A 26,318-nucleotide genomic window follows, 5' to 3' on the forward strand; every position below is an offset into this window, starting at 1 on the left:
TAGTCTGCCTACAGACCCCCGAGGCTCTCGCAAACTAAACGTATTTTGTATTTCATAAAGTCACACACTAATTTCCCCAGTTAAATATTTCATTCAGTATGTTATTTCTCTTTGGTCCTTTGCTAAAGTTGTAAAATCATTCTTCATAATTTTTCCAAGGCCTTCTGTTGGAGTACCCATTAATTTCATTGCTTTAAGTTGACCTTGCTGCACAGAAAACATTAGTTTTTATTTTAGTTTCAATTCCATGGCTTTTGGTACTGTTTCACCAACTCATTCTCCTATAGAAGAGAATTAATTTAAATTAAATTAATTATGTTAAAAAACATTAAAGTTACATTTATTTTTAAATGTAAAAAGGTATTCTCCCCTTGGAAAAGATAAAAGAGGTGGAGGTGTAAATTTACATTGTTGGGTTGTGTACTGTACATATCACAAAATATAGTTTGTGAATTGGGCTCATTATGTTTATGCTTCAACTGTTTGAGAGAATATACTATAGTTTGGGCCTCATTAATATTAATGAGATTTATTTCACACATCCAGGGGGCATGTCATTAGATCGTACCTGTTTGGTCCATGGACAGAGACCGTGCCTTCTGATGGTAGTTTAGGCAGAAATACATCCATGTTGGTAATTTATTGTAAGAATGACCAAATGTTTTGGAACCAGCGTGTTTTAAGACACGATGTTTCCCTGCACGACTTTTTGAAAAGGCCACAGAACCAAAAGGACCCAGAGAATAAACGTGCAAATTAAAAAATTGGTATCTGTCGTTACCCGATAGTGTGGGTGACGGACAGTAGGGCGTTAGGACCCTGTGGGCAGAGTGACCAGGTCACCGGACACCAGATCCGGTGACGACACAGGAAAGGAGACAGACAATGACCAGGACAGGGACGGGGACGGATGTGCGGACCAGCAGCTGCACGAGATGCTAACTAGCAGTAATGAGAGATGCCAATAAAGAAATGTGAAACTAACCTGCGTCCCGTGTATGGTGTACCTCCCGGCGCACACGAAGAACACGACAACTGGCGACGAGGGAAAGTGACGAACGACGCGTGGGAAGGCTGGAGACACACCAGGAGCCCACCCTGGAAGGGTAGGAGACACGAGAAAGTCTGCCCGTTGAGCAGCGAGGCGGGAGCTCACCCCGACTGCCACCGGTGAAGATGATGCGGTAAGCGCTGAGGGAAAAAGGAATAAATTGGAAAGGCTGGCGGGAGCCATCGCGAGAATATGAAGAGTCTCGGCGGCCATATTAGAAGGAGGCGAGCTGAGCCAATGGGCAGTGAGAACAGCGGTGGCGGCCATCTTAAGAACAGGCAATACGATTAGGACCGCGAAATTGCGCGAAAACAGCGGCGGCCATCTTAGATCAGGAAAGAAAGATAGACAATAATGGAGCGGCCATTTTAAGGCCAAATAACGTCGAAAAAGAAGGAAATGAGAAAGGAAAGACGACGAGAAGTAGAAATAAACAAAACAAAGGCAGAAATAAGGAGAATAAAGGAGCATATTAAGGACAAGAAAGGACAAAGAAGACCAAAGTGACATTTTGAAGGGGACATTCAAGGAAAGGTCATAGGAAAAAGGAGAGCAGCCATTTCAAAGCCAGGCAAAGGGCAAAGAAGAAGAAGAACATAAGACAAGGTGAATTAAGAAGAACGCGAGCAAGAAGAAAAGACAGGAAGAAAAAGAAGATAAAGAAGAAAAGAAAGATAAGCACGGAAAAGGTCTGAAAAGGGAGACAAAGGAAATAAATGTTTTGATTGAAGAATAAAGGACAAATAGAGAAAGAGAAAGAAGAAAACAATATATATACACATATGAGAAAGAAGAACAAGAGAGTGGAAGAAGCCAGAGAAGGCTAAATAAAAGACAGAAAAGAGAAACAACAAAGAAAAGAAAACAAAACAAAAGAAAAGAAAGTAGAGCAACAAAGAGAAATAAAAGGACAAAGATCGCACAAGGACAAAGAAAGAGCAAAAGAGAAGTTACAAGGCAATAAAGAAAAGAAGAAAGAGGAGTAAAATAACGAGGAAAGAAGGGACCAAAGAAAGAGAAAAGGAAAGGAGAACACGAAAGAAAAGGAAAGAGGAGTAAAATAACGAGGAAAGAAGGGACCAAAGAAACAGAAAAGGAAAGGAGAACACGAAAGAAAATAAAATAAAAGGAAAGACATAAATATAAGAAATAAGTCGCAGGAAAGATGCAAAGATGAGAAAACAAGGAAATAAAGAAGAAAAAGACTAGGAAAGCCCGGAAGAGGCCAAATAAGAATTTTGTAAAAATAAAGAAAAGAAGGAAGGACAAATAAGAAAGAAGCAAAAAGAAAAAAAGAAAGGAAAAGCCAGAGATAAGGCTAAATAAAGGACAGAAAAAAGAAATAACAAAAAGAGAAGGACAAAGACCCACAGAGAAAAAGGAAAGAGAAAAGGAGAACATAAAAGAAAAAGGGAACAAAAGGAAAGACACAAAGACAACGGAAAGAAATAGGGTAAAAAGGAGTAACACGAGAGGACTTTGGCGCAGGAGAAACAACAGCAAAAAGGAAGGACAAAGACATACCGCAGGAGAAAGAGCAGCAAAAAGAAAGGACAAAGACATACAATGAGCAGAGCGGACAAGCGCCACCAAGGAAATAAAGGCAAGAGGCACCGTATGGGCAGGACCAAAGGTGTTGAGACAGAAACAATATAGATGATAAGACAACAAGTTCTCCAAAGAGTCACTGGCGGTGACGAAAGTGAAAGGATCGATGATAACGGCTGTCTACGACCAACAACGAATAACAAGAAAGAGATATCATTTCAAGGACAAAGAATCGGAGAAAAAAAATGGCAGCGACAACTGCAGCCACATGGAAGGTAGAAGATAGAGGACAAGGAAGCGATGGAGACACTAGATTCACAAAGGACATGCAGTAAACAACAGAGACTCATTGAAGAAATGTAGAACGACAAGTACTCTCTCTCTCTCTCTCTTTCTCTCTCTCTCTATCTCCATATCTCTCTCTCTCTCTCTCTCGTTCGTTCACCTCCATCAATATAATTGTGAATGAGGACTATGGTAAATGTATCACAAACATTTGTTTGCAACAAGGGGGGAGATGTCGTGACCCGACAGTGTGGGCGACGGACAGTAGGGCGTTAGGACCCTGTGGGCAGAGTGACCAGGTCACCGGACACCAGATCCGGTGACGACACAGGAAAGGAGACAGACAATGACCAGGACAGGGACGGAGACGGATGTGCGGACCAGCAGCTGCACGAGATGCTAACTAGCAGTAATGAGAGATGCCAATAAAGAAATGTGAAACTAACCTGCGTCCCGTGTATGGTGTACCTCCCGGCGCACACGAAGAACACGACAGTATCTTGGATTCACAAACACCGTGCACGAAGATAATTCGGTAAGAGGTTAAACCTTATTAGTTGACCTGAGAAAAAGAACAGTTCAGTGTATGCTTTAACTGGGCATGAGGAAATACTGTCAAGTGTACCAAAGAGCTTTCATCTTACAAAGTATATATCACAGGTGAAACTAGATCCGGTTCAACCACATAGACATTGGACCTACATAATACTGGCCAATTAGCGCTTTTGATTTTAAAGAAATATGTACCATAGATATTTTAATTCTAAAAAGAGAGAGTTTTCCCAAGCAAACCCAGAAAGGACCGGGAAATGTCACAATCAAAAAAGGGGATTCCTTTCTGTGTGTTTAAACTCTTATATTCAAATTAATTACAAAAAAACATTTGTTTAGGCCAATTTCAAACTATGCACAGCCCTATATAAACATTTTGATCACAACATAAACATGTATGTATCTTAATGATTTTTATTAAAAGAAGTTTAGGTTTAAAATGAATGCATATTTGTTAACAATACATTAACATCAAAATACACATATTATTCACAGTAACAACATTATATTCAATTCTTATACATTTTATTGTGAATCAGTACATATTTCACAGTACACATCATTCTAAAATAATTTTGCTTAAAAACTTTTTTTGTACATATAAGAAGGTCCGTATGTCGACGCGTTTCGGTGCTTCGCTTTTATAGAACACCTTCCTCAGGACAGTATGGTTTAAAAACATCAAATCTTCTTTTTATTATTTATTATAATCTTTCGGGTACCAGATGAGTATCCCTGGGGTCACAATAGATGAAGAACCTCAACTTCAATTCTCTATTTCATCAGAGAATTTAATGCATGGTGTGCCATGCTTTGCTTTCGACTACACTTCTCTTGCAATTCTCAGGCTTTATCAATGCTTGCCTTTGATGGCAGGGGGGTATTTTTCCTCCTCTTTCGTATCCAAAGTTGATCCCTCTTTTTGCTTTAAGAGGATCCTGAATGCCTTTGGTAGATGTGGCACTGGTTCACCTTCCCGGTCTCCCTGGTTTCCCGAGTGATCAAAATGTTTATATAGGGCTGTGCATAGTTTGAAATTGCCCGAAATAGATATTTTAATCACAGAGAGTACAATCGTATGTAGTCTTGATAAAGAAGGTCTAACCATACTATAACTTCGAAAGGCGCCAACGCCTGTTCACCATAAACCCACCGGTCTCAATTCACCCCAAATATTGATGAATTTCGAAACATTGGGGTGGTTGTGTATAGACCTCTGGTATTGGTTGTAGTACCTAATGACAAAAATCTAATGTCTTTATTATCTCTTGTGTTGTATTTTTAATGAATATATTGTGAAATTGTTGATTTATTGCTTTAGGCTTCTCTCTTCATATGAAATATTTTAAATTTTGTATTACAATTTTAATAAAGTCAGCATATCAATGCATCAATTGTAGGTTTCTGTGCCAACACATAGATCATTTGTGTTCCCCGTTATATTCTCGATTGAATGGTTAAGGATAGTTGTATGAATGAAAACGTTGTCTGTGAAGGAATACTGTGCAATTCGAATTTAGTACTCCCAGAGGATACTTACTTTAAAATTTCGTGAATGAAATACTAGTCCTTTAGGTTTCATAGGGCCCCTCTCTTTTTTTAATAAGTAATTAAGAGGACCCGCTGCACACCGATTATTTTACCACTCAACTTGTTCTTGTACAATGTTAAAATCTTCATTCATTTCTCATATTGTTTCATTTCTGACAGTCTCATATTGTCATTGAATGTATATATTGTACACAACTCTACACGTCTGCCTCACAACTCACAGCATTATTTGAAAACTGCCACACCTTTAACCATGACATCACTAGGGTAGCCGCCCAACAATAAAGCAATTGCAGAGATTTGTACAAAACCAGATCTCCCCCAAAAGTACTCCCTGATGGCTGATAAACTACATCAGTGTGGGTAACCACATCTGATTCTTTCCTGCTGCTGCTAATGAGCACTCAATAATGAGTTCAAGGGGTGTGTATTGATGCTCACAAATCTCTGAGTGTACATTCAGGGTGCTTTTATGATGGTGCCTGGTGATCTATGAAAGTGATGGGGCACAACGCTTGCCCTGAATTCCAGTGAGTTGGAGAAACTAGCCAGCCCAAATGTTAGTAGGGCTCAGGGGATTTCCCATCCAGAAAATGATAAACATTAGGTAAAATAGTGTATTTTAAAATAGAATTTTGACATAAATGTACTAAAAACACATATGCACGGAAAAGGCTCTCATTAAATATTTAAGTAGTTGGCCACATTCTTTTCAGCATATGCAGTAGTTTCCAACTGTATGTGAATAATTATCTCCATTGACCCAGAGCTAGGATTGTGTAATGGATGCTACCCATTTCTGTGGGTGTCCTCTCATCTACATTCAACATACCAGTGACAGAATGTTGACATAGATTGCATCCATGTACTATGGGTGACCAGTATGTCAAATATAACCACTAGTATGTTAGAGCATGCATTTTGTTATGGATGCCTTCCATATGCCACGGATGCCAACTTCTTTTAAAGTTACATATAATATACCCATGCCAGAATTTTTCATTTTTCGATTGACTACATTCATATACCATGAGTGACTCAAAAGTCAAACATTACCTTTTGTAGCCAGTGCCACCATTTCTGCCATACGTCCAGTAAGCCAGTTAATGCATCCTGCCATGAGTTGCCAAAACCAACATTGAGCATACCAGAACCAACATTTTATCACATAAACCACATATTACCTCTAGTATGCCAGAGCCAGCATTGTTTCATTGGTACTACGGATGCCAAGAATTGCCTCGAAAATGTGTGTACCAGCATTTTGCCATGGATTCTCCTTATACCAAACATTATGTCCAGTATGCAAGAAACAGCATTTCCCCGCAGGTATCTCATAAGACAAGCACCTTGTGTGCCAGTGTCATCATTTTCTCTGGGGTATCTCTTATGCCAAGAATTTCAACCAAAATGCCAGCATTTTGCCATGGATGCTTACAGTATGCCACTGGCAGACTCACCAAGTGTTACACACTCTCTATCATTCACTCATGTTCACTTATATTCACTCTCATTCTGATTCACTCACTCCATCTAACTCACTCTTCAAGCTCTCTCTCGCTGTCTTACACTCATTTTTATTGACTGTTACTCTCATTCAACCTTTCTCATTGACTCTCACAGCCTCATGCTCACCTTCTCAGTCAGTTCCACCAATTCTCACTCAGTCTCATTCACATAGTCACTCACTCTGTGCCATTCATTCTCATTTATTCACCTTCACACAAACACAGAGGCACACACACTCCCACATACACTCTCAGCAACATATGATAACTTCCATTCACGTACTCATACTCTTTGTTACTCCCACTCTCTCAGCATCATTCATTCTCACTCAGCCATTCTCACTAATGCACACTTACACTCACTGGTGCTCACACTCACTCTCATTCTAATTTAGTCTCATGGTTTTTCACTCACTCAGACTCTCATTGTCACTCACATTTACACTGGCACTTCTCAATCCTCCTATCACTCATTCTCTCTCGCTCTCTCTCTTTCACACACACACACATACTCACTGTGTCACATGCACACAAACATAGCATTTGAAAGCTTTTTTTTTTTTACTTAACATCAACTACCTGGGCTGGTATGCTTAAGCTGCCGCTGCTTGGTAGACCCTCAAGGCAGGAACACAGCTTTCTCTCGCTGAAACAATTGAAGCAAAAAGGTGAAACCAGAAATATGTGCATTGATGCATAGGCTCCAGATTTCATTTTGATTTCTCACCTCACCCTCTCTAATCTTGTTAGATGATGGGATAGGGTAAAGTGAAGGTCCTGACTCCATTCACCCTGAGCCCACCCTCACGCGATGATGAGATGGGAGAGGCTGAAGTGACACCCATATTGATGGCTTAAACCTAAAGCACTCTGGGCTACCTGTACAGATGATGTTACAGTACACCACTGATCAAGAGGTCCTGAGGCCTGGGCTGGGACTTCGCCGGTTATGGACAATCTGATCTGTCTAAAGGCAGTTGCAAGTGTCTCTATGCTCCTGTGTCCGTCATGAGACAGGTTTATGCTGAATAATACAATATTCACTGATGCAATAATAAAATGTGATTATACCAGTAATTAATAATAGGATATTACTGAGTTTTTGTATAATAAAAATCGAGAAGAATTGCGATTCTCCTTCTACCATGACCAGAGATCTGGATTTCATTAAAGACACGTAGGCTACCATTATGCATTATTTCTTTAATGCAACTTCAATCTAGCCTTGTTGCCATTGTAACATATGAGTATTCTATTCTAGAGCTTTGGTTTGTGATGTATTGTTAACTTTAAAATGGCTGCTTGAAGTTGCATTAAAGCAATAATGCATAATGGTAGCCTCCGATCTTGTAATGAAATCGGAAAGCTGATGCCCATAGGGGCAAGTAACTCATGAGCTGTTAGTGAATCCATCCTGCAGCTCTCTGGCCTGCCCACTGGCTTCGGAAGGCTCTTAGGGCCTAATTTATGAGGCCTTGCGTCAGTTTTGCGCTTCCGATGTGTCACTTTTTGTGACGCATCGGCGGCGTAAAACATGCCTCCTGATGCGCACTATTTACAAAGTGACGCATCTAAGCAGATGCGTCACTTTGTAAACCCCTGCGCTACATTATACCTGCGTCAGGTATAATGTATCCAGAGGGGGCGTTCACCCGCAAAAAGACTCGTAATAGTGATGCAGTGAAATCTATGAGATTTCACTGCGTCACTTCTAGGATGCTGTTGCGTCAAAATCTTGTGCCTGCCTCACAGCAGGCGTAAGATTGACGCAAGCCCGTTTCACATGGGGCTTTCCCCATGTGAAAGGAAGCATTGCTGGAGTTGCGTCACTTTTGTGACACACTCCAGCAATGCGTAACTTTTGCACCTACAGATACATCAGAAATACTGACGTATCTGTAACTCCTTGCGACATGATGCGTCATATTATAAATATGACGCATCAATCATGTCGCAGGGAGAGCGCAGTGAAAAGTGACGCATCGCTGTTTTCACGCAGCGATGCGTCACTTTTCATAAATGAGGCCCCAGGTCTCTTAGAAATTGGCTTAGAAAATGCTATATTCCTTCAAACTTAACTAAGCTAAAGAAAACTCTTACTTTCTAAAATAGTCAATAAAATGTTATGTGTTATTGAGTTGTTTAACTGGGAAGCATGAAGTTCAAAATAAGTAATATTCAGCATAAAGAAAGCATTGTGATTGGGCACTTATGTTGCATAAAATAGATATAAAGATTGCTTGACTCACCTCATAAGCCTCATATCAGAATAAAACTGTATAGCTAGAGGCTGATCAACATTTCTGTTCTCCAAGCAATACATGAAATACAAGCTAAAGGACATGCTCTCCCTCAGAAATAGACAGTCTGCATCCAATCAGTGCCGTAGGGAAATAAGGGAAATCAATTCACTAAATCAGTCTCCACCTCCCATCTCAGGATTTTCAGCCTGACGAATCCTATCTTCTGAATGAGGATTTAGGTATCAGTTCCATGTGACTGAAGCCAAACACTTTCAATCACACATCCTACACTGCCCGACTGACAACAATACTTGTTCATTTCTTTCGTGAGAGCCCGATCTGTTCTTTGCTAGTTATGTTTAAAGGACACAAGGAAAGAATTAGAAACAGCTTGTGGTACTGTAATCTATTCCAATACCATTCTTGGCTGTAAAGAGGATTATGTAGAAAAGCTCAATTTAATAGTTGCTGTAGACAAGCCAATTCCATCTATACAAGTTTCCTTGGATGGCTTGTTCCGGATTCATATGTTGTCAACTATTGCCTGAGTGAGGAACAGGGCCGTTTCTATGTGTTTTGCCGCCCTAGGTGAGAATTGAAAAATGCCCCACCCCCTTCCCTTTTACCACCTTCACTCTGACTCTCTCCCCCTGTCTTAAGAAGCCACCGGCTGTCTATGCAATAAAACGGTCTAGGCTCCAAAACTGAGAGCGCCCTGCCCAGCTATAAAGTACTATATAGACTCTTGCGCACGTATTATTCAGAAGCATCCGAGTAGGCTGAGGTAACAGCGAGCAGACAGACTGCCTCTCTGGCCCCACTAAAGCCCTCGTCTCTCCTTCGCTCAAGCCCATTCTTCAAGAAATGCCGGCCACCCACATCAGTGGACTGCAGGCAAGGAGCGACCTCCAGGGAAATGTCTTTACTCTGTCCTTCATTTAAATTTCTGGACTGGACTAGACTGTCATGGGGTCCTCTTGCTGAAACAATACCACTGAAAGAAAGGAGGGGTACTGCAACCCCAGGGCACCAAAGATGCATACACCCTCTGGAAAGATTCGGCTATACAAGGATCTGTCATGACGCTGACACACAGCTCTGCTTCATTTTTATGCAAATTATACTGGTCTCTTTTCAGTAAGCTACTTGGCTCAATGCTTCTTTCTAAAGAAAGTACAATTCCAGTCCCAATCACGATCCCAAGTAACAAAACAATAATCGACTCCTAACATAGCACAAACACAAACTGAAAGTTTTACATGCAGATCTCTGCCCCAGGTACACTAATCCACTGAGCTGTCCAGTCCGCACTGGGCGGCCCTTTCTTTAGCTGTCTAAGCATTGGAAGTGTTAAGTTGAAAGGTTTCGTACACAGACACTGAGCCAAACTTTGCATCAATATCAAAGCAAAGAAGTCCAAGCACTCGGAAGCAGCCCTGTGCTGAATGCAGTGTTGAACTCACAAAAACAATCTTGGAGTAGGGCATTTAATGGGTTTCTTTTATCTTACTTTAGTGAAAATGTATTAAGCTCAAACCCTTCAAAACCCCATCCTTCTAGGCACTTTGTCTCACTGAAATATCTTGTCAGTTCAATTACACACGATAGGGGGTCCGATGTCAAATGGTGCAGTTTTCTATTCTGCAGTGTGGGAAACTAGTTTCATATTTTTGAAGAGTATTTGCCAAGTCTGTATGGCTTGGCTATGGATGAGAAGAGGGCATCTACACTTCAGCATGACACTTGTAAATAAGAGACACCAAGATCCACAGCTGCCCTCAAAAAAAGTTTGTCGCTGTATTCCAACCTGTCCCCTAATCCCTCACTTCCTCCCACATACTCTCCTAACCCATCCCGGCACTCTCGCACATTACTCAAGTCACACTCAGCACCCCAAGTCCCCTAGAGGACCTTCACCACCACCTCCTATATGCTCACACTTGAGGTTTTCACTCTTCACATCTCCCGTAGCACCTTGTGATCAACCTCCCTTCTAGGCTCTCGAAGTGCCCACAGCTGGCCTCCTAGATGCCTCACTGTACCCCACTTCAGCTCCTCCACATCCTGTCAGCACCCCTCATCTGTCCACACACACTCTCCCACACCCCTCACATGCCCTCCTACACAACACTCCTGCATCCCTTCTGGACAATCTTTCTGCAACCCTACACCTCCCTGCACCCCCCTCCTGGCGAACTGCAGCCCCGCTGCCAACCTGAAACTGACCTGAGGCCTGTGCTGTGTCTCTTCTGGGGAGATGTAACACTGCAGGATAATGTACTCGAGACCTGTGATGTGTCTTCTGGGGGAGAGGGGATGGAGCATGGAAGGATAATGCACCGAGGCCTGTGCTGTGAGTCTTCTGGGGGAGATGTAGCACTGCAGGAAAATGCACATGAAGAGAGAGGCTTTATAATGGAGAAAGGAGTCCTCGGGCAGGCCAGGGGAGTATCCAGAAAGTGCTGAATAAGCCACAAAGGGGGAAAAAAGCAGTTTTGAAATGTCTTGGGACATAATTACTGGGTCCTCAAACTCCAGACCCGATAATTATGGCCCCAGAGATAACTGACCCAGAAGCATCAGCATATCTGTGGGACTGCATCAGTTGCGGTGCCTTGGCCCATTGCGCCTGCATGTTTTAGCATGAGAGCAGTAGAACATTCTCCCCTCCAAGTGAAAAAATAGAATCCTTTTCCTCCCACCAGGCGACCTCCTCCTTCCACTCACTCACAAGCAGGAGAGAATACAGGCAACGCAAGAGCTACAATTCATGAGCATCAATCACACTACGAGACAACTGCCAACATGAAGCTACAACAACCATCAGTGGCGCTTGATTGGCTCTTTGCCACTACAGTGAAGACTGTCCATGACCTGCTATTCTTACTACAGAAACTACCGTCTCAGCCTCCTCCTCGCGGCCTCATCCAACATGAGCAGAACTCTTTGCGCTGGGCTTAGTAGGTAACTTGTCGGCAGGATGAATTTGCTCCCTGTACCCTCCATGCTCTCCATCACAGTCAGCCTGAAGTTGTGACTTTCCTCACGTCTAGCATGACCAGATGATCGTGAGTGATGGTTTGTGCTATTAGGAGCAATTTTCACTAAAAACATTGAAATTGAATATCTATGGTTCAACTGATTTGATTTTTGTCATTCGATTATCATTTTATTAATTAAAATGCACTCAATTTTTGAGATTTTTCATGTGTTGTGTTTTCACTTTCTTACTGTTTGTGTGCTGCATAAATATTTTACACGTTGGCTCTGAGTTAAGCCTGACTGCTTTGAACTAAGGTATTCCATTATGTGCACATGAGCACTAAATCCCACTGCTGTAAACAGTATAGTGATTTCCTTATTTTTTCTAGCTCAGCCCCTTAAGCACATAGGCAGATATTAGAGGTGTCATTTGAAAGGGGAGAATCTCCCCTTTCCATTGGTACCCTTTCCTAAGCAAAATATGATTTTTGTAGCTACATTTTAGGGTTACAGGGGATCCACGCAAGCCACAGCTCCCTGGACTACCACGGGTGTCCAGTTCTCAGAAAAGTGTGGGTTTGGTAGGTTTCCCTAGATGGCCGCCGAGCCCGGGACCAAAAAACGCAGGTGTCCCTTGCAAAACCAAGTCATTTTGTGACAGATCATTTTAATATCTCCAGAATAACTTTTGGGCCCTTGCGTGTCGCGGGTACTTGACCCACTTACAGAAGTGAGGTACCACTTTTATCAGGAGACCTGTGGGAACATTGGGTGGTAGGACATTTTTGTCAGCCAGGTTATGCAACAACTTTCCCACACAGAAATGTGTGAAAAATGTAATTTTTTCAGCTAAATATGAAGTTTGCAGGGGATTTTGGGTAGGAAAACGTTGGGGGATCCATGCAAGTTACACCTCGCTGGACTCCCTCAGGTGACTAGTTTTCAGAAATGTCTGATATTGGTAGGTTTCCCTTGATGGCCAATGAGCCCTGGATCAAAAACGCAGGTGACTCCCTTGCAAAGAAGGTCTTTTTGTAATCGATCATTTTGAAGTCTCCACAATAGGTTTTTGACTGTTTCCTGTTGCGGGCACTAGGCCTACCCACAGAAGGGAGGCACCTTTCTCATCAGGGCACTTGGGGAAATCTTGGATTGGGGGAAGTTTGTGGCTCCCCTTAGATTCCAGAACATTTCATAACAGAAATGTGTGGTAAATGTGTTTTTTTTGACAACGTTAGATGTTTGCAAGGGATTCTCCCCATCCTGGATTCCTCTGTTTGTCTAGTTTTTAATAATGTACAGGTTTGTTATGTTTTCCTTAGTGCCGGCTGAGCTAGGTCCCACAATCCACAGCTAGGCACATTGAAAAAAAATTGTCAGTTTTTAGTTAAAAAATATGATGTGTCCACGTTGTGTTTTAGGGCGTACCTGTCAAGGGTACTAGGCTTACTCACACAAGTGAGATACCATTTTTGTAGGGAGACTTGGGGGAATGCTGGGTGGGTGGAAGCCTGTGGCTCCAAGTAGATTCCAGAACTTTCTATCTCAGAAAATGTGAGTAAAATGATCCCCCTTGATGTCTAGTATTCTAAAATGTATAGCTTTGCTAAGTTTCCTTAGGTGCAGGCACAGCTAGGGTCCAAAATCCACAGCTGGGCACATTGTGAAAAAAAGGTCTGTTGATGTGTTTAATTTGTGTTTTGGGCTGTTTCCTGTCGCTGGTACTAGGCCTACCCACACAAGTGAAGTACCATTCGTAGTCTACCTCATGGAAATCATCACAGCCAAAGCCTCTCAGAACGCCAATTACATTTTTCTTGGCGACTTCAACTTGCACTGGAACGACCCCAAGGACCCGTAGATCAACGCCATCAGAGACTTCCTGGCCAACCAAGTCCTTACCCAAGCCGGCTCCCTCCCTACTCACTCAAAAGGGGCGGCATTAGACTCGATCATCTCCAAGGAATCTGTGATCAAACTAATTTCCATAGATCCCCTTGACTGGTCGGACCACCACGCTATCACCTTTTGTCTTCCTGGCACTCACAAGCCATGGACACCACAACCGGTGATCCCCAAAAAATGGATCAGGGACACCAAGAACCTGGTTCACGGGAAATTGGCTGCCTGCTGCGCAACTGACCTCCCTCCTCCCCCCCATATCACCACGGTCAACAACCTCACTGAATATTATTCCACAACGATAGCCAATATAATTGATGACCTTGCCCCGCTAAAATTGAAACGAACAAAGATCAAAGACAGGAACCCCTGGTTCAATGGATCCCTTAACAATGAGAGGAGAGGAGGAGGAGCTTCGCGGGCATCCAAGATGGTCGCGTGAGCACAGAGCTCCCGAGACCCTCGCCGTCCTTCGCGACTATCCTGACATATATCCTGATTTCGCAGATGGGCTTTTGAAGATGCGCTTTGGCTGATCTCAATATTCTTTTAAAAATTTCATTCGGACGTCGGGAACCGCTGCTACATCGACTTTCACTTCTGCGGCCTGCCCCGGGACTTGGCCGGGGGCTCGATTTGCTAGCAAGCCGTTGAGTAGTTGAACAACATCGTCCGGAGGGATTTCCCCCAGACGGCCTCATCCCAACTTTCGGTTTCGTTTTCCTACTCCAGGCATGTTCGATTGGAGAACGACTCTGATTCATCCTTGGTCCGGCTTGCTTGCCCTTTCACTGAGTGTTTCCTCTGTGAGCATTTTGCCTTCGATCTCCCTGGCATTTATCACACTTTGACTCACTTTTTTTTACTTTTGGCCTCGCCATCACCGGCCATTTTCACCATTTTCACCAGGTCTCGCGGGCCCCTTCGGGGCACCTTATTCAATATGGCCACCAGACCTGACCCTGAAAAGCGCAAGACTAAAACACCTCTCCGAGGGGGACAGATTCAAACTAATGTTATGGATCGTTATACCCTTCCTAAGGGGTCACCCGGTGGTACCGGCCGCCCTCCTGAGGATCCGAGTGCTGAATCTGCCGCTTCTTCTGGGTGTTATGAGCGCTATCGCCGGCGTGAAGGCTTCGATGGGTCACCAATACGAGGCCCTTGCATCAAAGATCGATACGGTGGCCATCGATGTTACTTTGATCAGAGCGGACCTGGCGAAAACAAAAGAGAGGGTCAAGTCCCTGGATTTGAAGACCTCCAGCCTGACCACTGACGTCTCCGACATACAGGCTGAAGTCGGCAACCTACGTGCCTCGAACGACTTGATGGCACACCGGCTCAAGGATTTTGAAAACAGGGCACGGCGTAATAATGTACGCATTATTGGAGTTCCGGAGAACCATGAATACGCTTCCGTCGATCTCCTGGTGGAAGATCTGGTTTTAAATCACCTTGCCCCTTCCGGGCTCAGCAAATTCTTCACCGTTGAGAGGGCGCATCGAATTCCGGGTGGAAGACCAAAAGTAGGTGCCCCCCGAGGCCTATCATCGCAAGACTTTTTCACTTTCGTGATAGAGATGCTATCCTGCAGGCCTCTCGGGTGAGCGGCCCGGTGAAGTTTGAGAACACATCTGTCTCCTTCTACCCTGATTTTACCCAGTTGGTTCAAAGGCAGAGAATGGGTTTTCAGGGTGTTAAACGGCGGTTGTGTGACTTGGGTCTCAAGTATGCCATGCTGTTGGGGGGCGTGGCTTGGCGCGCAAACGGAATGGCCGCTTGAGTGAGCGGCTCCCGTCTCCTACGCTGCTGATCCTTTAGAAATCCTTGCTGTCTGGCGGAAACTCTGGCCCTGTAATAGCGGAACCGATGCCCTCCAGCCTAGTCCGCACTCGATCCGACTTTGGGCCCGCTGTGAGTTACCCTCGAGGACTTATCCTTTTTAAAACTTTCACCGGTGCGCTCCCGGATCACGCCTGGATGCGGACATCGGCCTCCGATGCTCACGCAAGCCCGGGGCGGACCACGAGGTGCAGGGCCCCAGGCAAGTGCCTGACCGCTGAAACCCGCTGAGCCCTGGTTCAAAGCACTGGACTACGCTGCACGGCCCTCGACTGCGGCGGACACCCCTAGGGAGCTGCTCCCACCCTCCTACTAACGGCCTGGCAGAGGGTGCTGGCTGCCATACCAGTAGCGCTGCAGCTTGCGGCGGAAGACGGGCATCTGGTAATGGCGGCGGCTGTGAATGGGAACGCGGAGGAGAACTACGCCGGTGCAGCGGCCCGCCTGCTATTGGAGTCCGGCCCCACGCAGTGAGTAGCAGACCACGTCTTGGGCATCCTGGGCAGTACTCGGCTGGGACTACTGTTATCTGGTGTGATTGACTGCCGAAAGTGGGCGCCTCTTCGGTGGACGGCTTGACCTCCCCCTGTCGCGGAGGCCGACCGGAGCTGCGGACTAGTCTGCCCCCTTCATCCTGCTCAGTGTGGCCGGCTGCCTTTCTGCGCTGTGTGTCCGCTCACCGGGGGGCCCTGGAAGGACGTCTGCTGACCCGCAATTTTCCAGCCCGTGAGGGTCGTGTGGTTGCTGCGTGACTTGTGGTTCCCCATCCCCCGGCCATACCACACTGCCTGCTGGTATGTTTGACTGCTGAAAGTGGGCGCCTCTTCGGTGGACGGCTTGACCTCCCCCTGTCGCGGAGGCTGACCGAAGCTGCGGACTAGTCTGCCCCCTTCATCCTGCTCAGTGTGGCCGGCTGCCTTTCTGCGCTGTGTGTCCGATCACTGGGGGGCCCTGGAAGGACGTCTGCTGACCCGCAATTTTCCGGCCCGTGAGGGTCGTGTGGTTGCTGCGTGACTTGTGGTTCCCCATCCCCCCGGCCATACCACACTGCCTGCTGCGGGGACCACTGAGGACGACCCTAACTGCTTTCTTTGCCCAGGGAGTGGCCGGTACTTGCCCTATCGGACCTCACGCCGGTGGCTCACGAGCTGTGCAAGGGCACGATGGTGCGCCAGGAGCACCGGCAAGCTCAGCTCAGCTTTGACACCGCCAAGAAGACCTCAAAGGCGCCTGGAGGGGACCCGGGGCCTAGCGGCGCGGGCTCTGCGCCCTCCCCCACGACCGCGTCTGATCTCCGAGGCCTGTTCCAGGAAATGCGCCAAGGCTTTGCCACGGTGGTGGAGAAGGTGGATGGTATCTCATCTAGGCTGGACGCACTAGTCCATAAAGTTGACCAACATGAGGAGAGACTTGCTGCAACGGAGCAACGTATATCGGACACCGACGACCTCACTGCCACTCACACCTCCCAACTTGCTCGTATGGATAGCCTGCTTAGGGTCATAGCGGCCAAGAATGAGGATTTGGAAGCCCGTAGCAGACGCAACAACATCCGCGTCACGGGAATTCCGGAATCCACGGCTACTGGCAGAATGGAACTATACATTGAGTCCCTCCTCCGGGCGTCCATAGGGGAAGATGCCTTCTCCTCTCAGTTCATTGTGGAGAGGGCGCACAGATCCCTGGCTCCTGTGCCGCAGCCTGGACTCCCACCCAGACCTATCATAGCCCGACTGCTGAACTATCGAGACCGGGATGTCGCCTTGAGAGCTGCCAGAACCAAACGCACCCTGCAATACAATGGAGTCGCTTTCTCTCTCTATCCTGACTTTACCCCTATTGTGCAGGAGGAACGACGGAAATTTTTGGCAATCAAGAAAAAATTGAGAGAGGCTCAGATAGACTATGCTTTGCTATATCCGGCCAGGCTGAGAGTGACACACCAGGGTAGGCAACGCTTCTTCACGGACCCACATAAGGCTGAGGACTTCCTGAAACATCATCTCAGAACGCAGAGGGAGCGACGAGAGGATCGTGAGGAACCCGAGGAGGACATGCCTCCGGCAGCTCATGAAGATTGACGGAATCCACCTTCTCCATAAGTATCTGTCTTCTACCTGCCTTTCTGTCATTGACCTCTAACTGACGCAGACCTTGGTGCAGGTATGGGTCCGGTGGGCTGGAAGAGATCGAGACACCAGAGAGTTACAGATTAGTAGGAACTGCCCCTACCATCCCAGCCTCTTCCATGGATGGTTTCGATTGTGAGGAGGTGGGAGGAGGGGGCAGCTGTGTGCCTTTGCTGATGTTTCCCCTACGGGAGTACCCCGATGTTCTATCCAAGTTGTGGGAATTTCTGGGGAGTGGGCGGTGGGAGGGCGTAGTTGGGAATGGCTACTGGCATGATTGGGATGCAGTGGTGGGTGGTAGGGTGGGGGCTGGTTCGGGATTGGTTGGTTTGTTGAGGGCGACAATTGAGCGGCAATTACCGGTGTCTAGTGCTCTTGTGTATAGAATGTTGCATTTTGGGTGTCCGAGATGGCGCAGTGTTATAGTTGGGCCCTGTTTGGATAATGGCTAACTCTGGGGCTACTATACCTTTGCACTGCTTGTCGTGGAACGTCCGTGGGCTCAATGATGCAAAAAAATGTAGAAATGTAATTGCATATTTAGATCGCCAACAGGTACAAATTGCTATGTTGCAGGAAACGCATCTGGCCCCACAGGGGCGTTCTACCTTTGGTTGTAAGTGGGCTACTGCTCGATCTTTCTCGTCCTACTCCTCCTATGCTAGAGGGGTTGTCATCCTGGTTAAACGTAATGTCCCCTTTCAGGTGTGCGGGGAGTTAACGGACAAGGAGGGCCGCTACGTCATACTCTGGGGGCGAATGGGCCGCGACACAGTCACGTTGGTTAACTGCTATGCCCCAAATGTTGATGAGCCTCGTTTCTTTACAATACTGTGGGGTAAGATCATGGAGGTTGGGTCCCGTCATATCCTGTGGGGAGGAGATTTCAATATAGCGCTGGCGCCACACTTAGATAGGGCTGATGGTGCGACACTATACAAGCCCAGAGCACGAGAGGCATTGGAGGGGGTGCTCTCGGAGGGCAGTCTACTGGATGCCTGGCGACAGCTACACCCTGGCCGTAGGGAAGGCACACACTTCACGTCACAGACTGGTACCTGGGCACGCCTTGATTACTTCTTTCTGACCTGTGTAACCATGACTGGGGTGAATGCGGTGGCCCACCTCCCGCGCACTTATTCGGATCACAGCCCTGTGCTGCTGTCTGTTTCACTGCCGGGATGGGGTCACCCTCGGATGCGTTGGCGACTGCAGCCTACGGCTCTACTGGATGAAGTTTTTCGGGTGGAGCTGGAGGATGAGATCACTGCCTTCTTCCCCCGAAACAAGGGCTCTGTTGCCTCCATCGAGACTATTTGGGAGGCGTTTAAGGTCACGATTAGGGGTCACTGCATGTCTAAGAGCTTTGGGGTGCTGCGTGACATACAGCGCACGATTCGGAAGCTTGAGGATGAGCTACGGGCGTTGGAAGCGAAGATGGTGGAGGGCGATCACACTGCTGCGCATGCTGAGTTCAGGGACAAGCTCACACACTATGAAGAGGAGGCGTCCAGGGAGACCAGGTTCAGAAACAAACATTGGCAGGCGAGGAAATATTGTGAAGGCGACAGGCCTGGCAAGGCGTTGGCTATACTGACGGGCCCGTCGCGAGTAGGTAATACTGTTGTTGAAGTGGTCAATGGCCAAGGAAAGACTGTTAGAGACTCGGACGATTTGCTGGAAGCCTTTGTCTCCCACTATCGTACCCTGTACACCACAGTCACCACTCCTGACGTCCAGTACGACGATTTTTTTCGTGACATAGCCTTATGCTGGTTAAGCGACGTCGACAGGCAATTCCTTGCGGCCCCTTTCGAATTGGAGGAGATAAGGGATGCCATCATGTCACTGCGTAATGGGAAAGCACCTGGCCTGGACGGTCTTCCCGCAGAATTCTACAAAACTTATGTGAATATCATGGCTCCGGTCCTCCGAGAGGTTTTCACAGAGTCCTTTGAGGATGGTGTCCTCCCTGGGTCCATGCGCGAGGTGGTCATCACCTCGTTGTTGAAACCTGGTAAAGCACCCACATCCTGTGACTCGTATCGCCCCCTGTCGCTCTTGAATTGCGACGTTAAAATCCTGGCAAAAGTCCTTGCCACTAGGTTATCCCTCCTTATGACTCGGATAATACTACCCGACCAGTCTGGCTTTGTCCCTGGCCGCTCCACTTCGCATAATCTTCGCACCCTTTTTTCCCTACTACATACGATACATCCTGACCTCCCTGTTGCAGCGATCTTTTTGGATGCTTCCAAAGCATTTGACTCCGTTGAGTGGCCTTATTTATTTGCTGTTCTTACCCGCATGGGATTCCCCCCCATCTTTATCTCCTGGGTACGTTTGTTATATACCCGGCCTACCGCCCGGGTGCTGATCAATGGTCATCTCTCCACGTCGCTTGATATCTCCAGGGGCACGCGGCAAGGATGCCCTTTATCCCCCTTATTATTTGCAATTGCTGTCGAACCCCTGGCTTGTCGGATCCGCCAACTCCATGGTGAGGGAGCATTTCGCTGCCTCCAACGCCAAATTGATGTCTCCCTATATGCGGACGACATGACCCTGTTTGTTAAAGACCCAGTGCATAATCTGAACCCTCTACTCAGGGAATTCGTGGTTTTTGGCCGCCTGTCGGGGGTTCAAATCAACTGGACGAAATCTCAATTTTTTCCGCTCACGGCCGCTGTCCCGGACTTTCCCTTGGATTACCCCCTAGAGAGATGCAGTTCTGATCTTAAATATCTGGGCGTACAGATATCGCGAGACAAGGATGAGATTCTTCGCTCTAATTATGGGGTGGCTATGGCAAAACTCACCACCCTGGTTGACCGCTGGATCACCTTACCCATCTCCATGGCAGGCAGGGCTTCCCTGATCAAGATGGTGGTGCTCCCACGCTTCCTCTATCTTTTTCTTAATATCCCCTTTTACCCGGGGGCCTATTTTTTCAAGACACTGCGATCGGAGCTGCGTCGCCTCTTCTGGGGTGGCAAGGGCCCGCGACTTAAATGGTCACTGTTGACCCAGCCGTACGATAAAGGGGGGTTTGACCTCCCCGACTTCGAGGCCTATTATCTTTGTGCACAGGCACATTATGTGTACCATTGGCTTCGCCCCACTCCCTTTATGCCTCAGCTGGCGGTTGAGGACTGGATTGCTGCTCCCCTGCCATTGCAGGGACTGCTGCACTGTCAGCCCTCCGCCGTTACGACACCTCACACGTCGGTCACATGCACAATTGATGCTTGGTGTCGCCTGGCTAAGAGACTGCGTTGTGAACTTTTGTACTCTCCTTTGCTGCCACTCACGTATCATCCCGCCCTCGCACTCCTGCAGGAGAAAGGCTTTCAGCGACTTTGTGCGACCCTGAAGGTCGTGTGCTGGGGGGACATGTTTACTGGAGGCCAATTTAAATCCGCTGATGCATTCTTCAAGGAACATGCGCGCACTCCTCTTGAGGTGTTCTATTATCTGCGACTCCGACAGGGAATGCGGGCAATACTCCCTGACTATCCCGCGGAGCCTGTGGTCTCGCCTCCACTTCACTTCCTGCTAACCTCGAGCGATGGTTCGCACTTGGTCTCGGGACTGTACCGCCATCTCCGCGCGGATAGCCCGCAGCCTATGGTGTCTGCGAGATCGCGATGGGCTTCCGAACTAGCGATCGACATCACTGAGGACCAATGGGTATACTGTTGTACTCTTACGGCTCGTATATCGGCGAGCAGTAGGCTCAAATTAATACACTATAAATACTTACAGCGCTTGTACTATACCCCTGTTAAAAAATTTCAGTTTCACTTAGCTGACACGGATCGCTGTGACCGCTGCCGCGCGGAACATGCAGACTTCTTGCATCTAGCTTGGGACTGCCCCCCCTTACAGACCTATTGGCAGCAAATACATGCTGCTCTTGAATCCATGATTGGGTCGTCCATACAGCCTGACCCTCTGCTCATGCTATTGGGGCACACGCCGCATATTCCCTCAATACACAGAAAATTTGTGGACACTGCGCTCCTACTGGCGAAGAGGCGCGTAGCTTGCAGATGGGGACGTGGCAGGGCTCCCAAGTTCAAGGAATGGATTGCAGATATGATATACAGTCAGGAACAGCACACAACATTTACTGACCTACTTCCAGCACCCAGTAGACCGAGAGACATATGGCAGCCCCTGGTTACTTATCTTCTAGCCCGGAATGCTTGCGATGACACACTACCGGGAGATCCCACTGGTGATGGTACAGATGGCCTAGCGTGAGATGCAACAGTCCCTAGATCTTATGTCTTGCTTCAGTTGTTGTGCCTGCTGCATTGTCCATCAAATCTGTATGCTGTGATGCACTCCTAACACTTACATGATGTAATGTTGATGTCCCGGACGTATCATGTATAGCCCCGATGAATGCTCCCTATGCTTGATTATCATTGATATGCTCCTGTTTCTGATGTATAATCTGCTTATCGCTGCATTGATGCTGCCCCAGCCGTTTAGGGGTACCTCACTGTGCTGAGGTTCCTGACCCCATTTTGATGTTGCTTTATACACCACGGACTCCAACCGCTGTAATGTCGCTCTGTATGTACTGTCTTGTTTGAAAAACCTCCAATAAACAAAGTTTTCAAAAAAAAAAAAAGTATGCCATGCTGTTCCCAACTAGACTCCGTGTCGAATATGAGGATCGGACAATTTTTTTCGATCGCCTGGAGAATGTCAGTGACTGGCTTGACTCTTTACCTAAAAGGGACGATCGATCCGAGCACTCTGGTGGTGCGGAGGGCGGCTTGCCGGATCAGGAGTGACACCGTGGTTCCTGATGTCTGAACTTTTAATTAGTATTTCAGCTGAGTTTAATATTTTGGTCTTCTTCTGTCCTGTTATATTGAGCCGGGGTGGCGGGGGGTGAATCGGGGCTCTTTCCTCCTCCTGGGTTTCTTTGTTTAGATTAGTTTAATGGCTGGGCGACAGGCACACTGCAAGTTGGGGTGGCTATTGAGTCTTACGCAGGGGTGCAGGGTGGGGGGAGTTGTAACGGGTTCCTGTTTGGGGTTGGTGGTGGGGTGTTTGTCTGTTTTTTCATTTTCGCAAGGCATCGCATTGTACTTTCCATTATTTCGATTAGTGTGCTCTGTGTGGAGTGTGCTCTGTAGTCTTCTCGGGAATGGGGGGTAGTGAGTTGAGACTGTTGTCTTGGAATGTCAACGGGTTGGGGGATAAGATAAAACCGGGGGTTGTGCTGCAGTTTTTGAGACGCCATGCTCCTGATTTTGTCCTCCTGCAGGAGACACACTTAATTGGTAACGTTTACCAAGCCATGAATAGACGAGGGTACCGCTTGGTTGCCCATTCTGGATTCACTTCAGGCTCTAGGGGGGTGGGTATTCTGGTCTGCGCTTCCCTTCCCTTTGAGATTGATGATGTAATACTTGATGATAGGGGGCGCTACGCCGCGCTCACGGGTAGCTGGGAGGGGAAGACGCTCTCTATACTCTCTATTTATGTCCCCCCTGGCCTACAGACTCTCACTTTTGCTGATGTTGGAAGGGTGGTTCTGGGGCTTCCTGAAGGTCTCCTCATCTTGGGTGGGGACTTTAACTCTGTTGTTTCTGGAACTTCGGACGCTACCCTCCCAGAGATTTGACCAGCTCTCAGTCATGGATGAGTGGGTTTCTAGACACTTTCGGATTGGTGGATAGTTGGAGGTTGATGGACCCCGTACAGTTAGAATTTACCTTCCATTCTGGTGTCCATGGGAGCCTCTCCAGGCTTGATTATTTCCTACTGCCGGCGGCCCAGTCTTCCTCGATCAGGGAAGTTCGGCACCTCCCCAGGGGCATTTCAGATCATTCCCCCTTGTGACTTTGTGTGGAGGCTGGAGTGCGCAGCGAGGGAAGGATCGCTCCCATCAACCCTTGGTATCTCCGTAATCCTAAAATTTGCTCGGAGCTGATAAAATCCATTGATCATTATCTCCTCGATAATGTGGGATCTGTTTCCTCATCTGTGTCATTGTGGGAGGCTTTTAAGACTGTCATACGTGGACACTCATTGTCGTTGATTACTGGCACCAAGAAGGCTAAATGTGAGGAACTGGTACGCATTGAAGCTGAAATAACTGTGCTGGAGAGTGCCCTAGAGACGGGTGTCACCCGTGCTAAACTTCACTCCCTCAGCCTGAAACAATCTGAATATAAAGCCCTGGTGACCGACATTGCTAAGGTTATGAACAGAGAGCAACAAGGTAGGCTGTATGATGTGGGTGACAATTCTGGTAAACGGCTTGCTTGGCTGGATAAGAAAGAGAGAGCGAGTCGTGTGGTTCCTATGATTGAAAGGTCGGATGGAGTATATGTGACTGACCAGAGTGGTATCATTGACTGTTTTGTGGATCATTTTCGTACTGTGTATTCTCCAGTGTGTGATAGGGATGAGGAGGATTCTCATTTGTTACTGCGTGACATTGCATTGCCCTGTCTCTCTGATGTCGATATGGAGTTCATGGACGCACCGCTTTCGACAGACGAGATAGCAGTTGCCATCCGCTCCCTTCGCTCTGGCAAGGCTATGGCCCCAATGGCTTGCCTATTGAGTTGTATAAATTGCGGCCCGAAAAAATGGCGCCCTATCTGAGGGAGATGTTCCTTGAGGCGCTGGAGTCTGGTTCCCTCCCTGCTGATCAACGGCTGGCCTCCATCGTGGTAATACACAAGGAGGGTAAGCCGCAAGACCGTTGCGCCTCTTACAGGCCCATCTCCCTTTTAAACGCTGAACCCAAATTTTTGGCCAAATTGTTGGCTAACCGCTTGGTTAAGGTGATGGGTGACTTGATCCATCCGGATCAATCCAGTTTTATCCCGCATCGCAAACTGCCCTTAACCTCTGACGACTTCATGGAGTTCTCGCGAGAGCCGCGACCCTCTCATTTTGGCTTCCTTGCATGCCACCATGGCCTTTGATACAATCGAATGGCCTTATCTCTGGGCGGCCCTCGCCAAATTAGGTTTCGGCCCTGCATTCATCGCATGGGTGAAACTTCTTTATGAGAAACCCTTGGCTCAGGTGGTGGTCAATGGGAAGGCATCTGGCGTTTTCACTCTTGGACGGGGCACTCGGCAGGGTTGCCCACTGTCTCCCTTGCTTTTTGCCCTTGCGCTCGAACCTCTAGCTGCGTGGCTCCGTTGGGAACCCTTGATAAAGGGCATCAGATGGACTCCTGACTTTGAAGACCGTATCTCATTATATGCGGATGACATTATTTTGTACCTCACATCCCCCCAGAAATCCCTGAATGTGCTCTTCGATGTTTTGACTTCATTTGGGAAGAACTCAGGACTCGTTATTAACTGGACGAAATCCTGTGTTTATGTATTAGCAGGAGGGTTCCCCGCGCTGCCTCGCAGATTCCCGATCCAGCTCTCTGAGTCAGGATTCAAGGATTTGGGGATTTATGTCTCCCTGGATCCTGTGGTTCGCTACAAGCGCAACTTACTTCCCCCGCTTCAACGACTGAAACTTGATGTCTCGCGCTGGCGTCGCTTGCCGCTGTCACCGCTAGGGCGTGCAGCTTTGTTTAAAATGATGTCGTTACCGAGATTTTTGTACGCTTTGCAAAACTCCTTTGATCCTATTCACTCCGTATTTTTTCTGGAGGTGGAGAGCCTACAGCGTCGTTTGTTTTGGGACGGACGTGCTCGTATTGCTCTCCCCAAGCTCACGCTTCCTTGGTACGACGGGGGCATTGCTCTCCCCGACATTAAGCGTTACTATTGGGCCTCTCAACTAAGTGCGATTAATCATGCTACTTACTCTCCGGGTCCTTCGCCGGCTTTTGATATGGATAAACACCTTTTACCGGGCGGGACCTTCTCTAGGGCGCTTTATTCTAGGGGTATTGGTAGGACATTAACTGGGCCCACTAAGATTGCTGTGCGTATTTGGCATGATGCGAATGTTGCTTTGGGATGGGGTGATAGATTGACTCGTGCTACTCCATTGTATGCCTCTGAAAAATTGGGTTGTTTGTGGAGAACGAAAGGGTTTGATAAATGGGACATGATTGGCATCAGTAGAGTGGGTGACCTCTGGACCAAGGGTAACGTCAAAACCTATGAGGCGTTGCGGACGGAATATGAGCTCGGAGACGCAGAGTTTTCCAGATACGTTCAAGTGCGCCATGCTTTGTTGTCGGTTTTCACTGTGGGCACTGATGTCCCCGAGTCCTTCCCTCTGGAGGACCGTATATTGGACGGTTACGTTCCTGACAGCACGATCTCATTGATTTATAAAAAATTGATAAACAATCGTGCTGATTTACTTGTGCGTCTCAGAGCGGTCTGGACCGAGGATGGGTTGGAATTAGATGACGAAGACTGGCAATCCGCATTGTCGTCCCCTAAGGAGGTTGCCATTCCTGCCCGTCTCCGCTTTGTCCAACTTAAGATCCTTCACCGTATCCATGTTACTGGTTCGAGTCTGGTGCGAATGGGCTACTCTTTGGATGGGTTGTGTAAGCGTGGTTGCGGCATGCCTGGAACTTTCCTCCATATTCTTTGGGAATGTTCGGGGGTGGTGACGTTTTGGACGCGAGTGCATGCGGTGATGGAGAGGGTTACAGGAGTGTCTCTTCTCCTGAAGCTAGGCGCTGCCTCCTGAATGTATGGGAACCAAATGATTATACTGTGGCTCAGATCCGCTGGGCGACCCTTGGTAACATGAT

The sequence above is a fragment of the Lissotriton helveticus genome, chromosome 9 (assembly GCF_964261635.1).
Source record: "Lissotriton helveticus chromosome 9, aLisHel1.1, whole genome shotgun sequence".
Classification (NCBI taxonomy): Eukaryota; Metazoa; Chordata; class Amphibia; order Caudata; family Salamandridae; genus Lissotriton; species Lissotriton helveticus.